Genomic DNA, 2470 nt, shown 5'->3' on the forward strand with positions numbered 1-2470 from the left:
ACCTGCCTTGCTTTTGTAGCACAAATTGATAAAAGTACACCAATGCATGCATATGTACTGTAATATCTTAGTCGTGCATTGAATCTGAAAGCAAAAAAAAAAAGAAAAAGAAGAAAAAAAATCTTCAGAAGCACATGCGACATGTTAAGTTTTGATAGTGGCAGTGTCTGTAGAGGAGTCTGTTTGGTTCAGAACATGAAGCTAGGTAACGTAGCAGAGTCAAAATGCCTTTTAAGTGCTTAAATAGAGCCAGTTTGAGTCTCCATGTGGTGCTCGATGATACTCCAAGCAGCCTGAAATGAAAAAAACTATTTGGCGAAATGATGCAAGTCTGTTGTAGTGAAGTAGAAAGCATCGGCCAGGATCAAGGTCAGGATTTACTGCCTCCATTCTTCAGCTTCGCCGCTTTGATCCAAGCCCCTCACCGACAGGCAGACAGACTAAAGTACAGTCATAAATAGCCATCACAATTTATCCGTTTTTATATTCCTGTGAAGACACAGGTTTTTCTCTGTGTGTGTCTCTCTCAGACCGGCTTCTGTGTTTGTTTGCATGTGTGCACATGAATGCTCATCGGAGTGTGTGAGCATGTGTGTGTGCATCCTCCTTCAACGTGATGGGATGGCTGAGCCCGTTGCCATCGGTAACAACTTCCAGGGGGCAGGGAGCTGCTGTTGTTTTTCTGTCCGACAGTGTTTCTCAAACTATGGATTGGAACTCAAACTCGGCTGTGGGCTCATTTATGGAGTCCCACCCCCACCACCACCACCCCACCACCATCACCACCACCCCCACAACATTACAAGAGTACAGTCTAATGTGCCTGCACCCTGGGAGGCAGAACAATATATTTTTATTTCATTTGGGTCCCAGACTGATAAAGGTTTAAGATGCTCTGCTGTATGCCACCAGCCTGGTGACGATGCCCTGCGCCACCCTGTTAGTCTGCAGCATGCTACAGCATGCCAAGCTCTCTCTCTCTATAGTTTGACTCTCCTCTTTCTTTCTTTCTTTCTTTCTTTCCTTCTCTTTCTTTCTCTGTTTCTTTATGTTTCTGGGAATTATTCTGTTTCGTTTTTGAGTTATGTGGAGAAAATAATGAAAGTGTTTGAAAGAAAATGACTCTTGGCTCTCGTGTGTGTGTTTTTAAAAAAAATCTTTCTCTTTCTTTGTGTTGCTGTGTTGTGTTTTCATACTTTGTGTGTCAGACAACATCCCTGATGCAGAGAGGGAGTGGTACTGGCCTGGTTGAGAGGGAGGGGTATGGTTACTATAGCAACCTTAACTGAATTTTCTTCCGTAAGCAGAGGGGCGTGGTCTGTGTTTCAGGGGCGGGGTTTATCTCTAGAGACCGATGTTCTCAATGAGAGGGAGGATGGAGGGAGGGAGAGCTGTAGTGATGGGGAAGAGGGGAGACAAGATAACTGAAGAGCAGGTTAAAGAAAAGTAAAAGAGTGAAAATGTAATGCAAGTTGTAACGAGTAAACGTGTATAATCAGCAATGTCATTTTTAATTATTTTTAATATGTGATGTTTTCTTCAGCTGTGAGGATGCAGGGCCAGGTGTCATGATGGATACACGCCGCATCCATCATCACCAAGTGTGCTTCAGCATCAAGTTTCAATATGAACATATGACGCCACCTTCTGGTCTTAGATATGAACTACAAAATAACGGCAGCAAGGGTTTTCACTCCAGGACACTATAAATATACCACATAACTATAAATATATTAGGGATTATTATGTAGGATTATTGCTGCTACCATGATGTAGGATATATAGATGTTGGTTCATACAATGACTTTAGCATACACAGACTTCAACCATTAACCAGACTGACCTAATGAAACTACATTAGCACATCTTTCATCCTTTACCAAAACTATATTTCTATGAAATTCCCATGTGATACACTCAGGTAACTATTCCTAAAAATGTCTGTATTCTTAGTTAGTCAGTAATTGTCATTGTTGACTTTACTGTGTAATTTCCGGCTACTTCATGATTTTTCAGCTCGATTTTCTTTCAACTTTAAGTTTTGCTGCTGTATCTGAATTACTGGAAAACTCATGGATCACTAAACGAATAAGTCATTATTCCCGGCAGACAATAACATTTCATCTGAATCATTTGAAATGATAATAAACTAATAGGACAGCATCAGTTGAACGTGTATCTGGCACTTTAAAGTTAGAGTAAGTTAGCTTAGACATGTATGAGCGCATGATAAAAAGATGTGAAATAGCAGGGCAGCGGATATTCCCCTTAACCAATCACGGGAGAAGCTGCGAATACAGGCAGGTGTCGCAGCCAATCAGCGCGGAGCATTTCAGTATAGTGGGCTGGTCTTGCTGCCAGAGTTGGGATAATGTTATACACAGCTGTTTTTTCTTCAAGATTTCAACACTCATGGCAGAAAGCAAGGAGCTCACAACTACATTTTGCACTAAATCCATTCACGGACACG

Source organism: Scomber scombrus, chromosome 6 (assembly GCF_963691925.1).
Source record: "Scomber scombrus chromosome 6, fScoSco1.1, whole genome shotgun sequence".
NCBI lineage: Eukaryota > Metazoa > Chordata > Actinopteri > Scombriformes > Scombridae > Scomber > Scomber scombrus.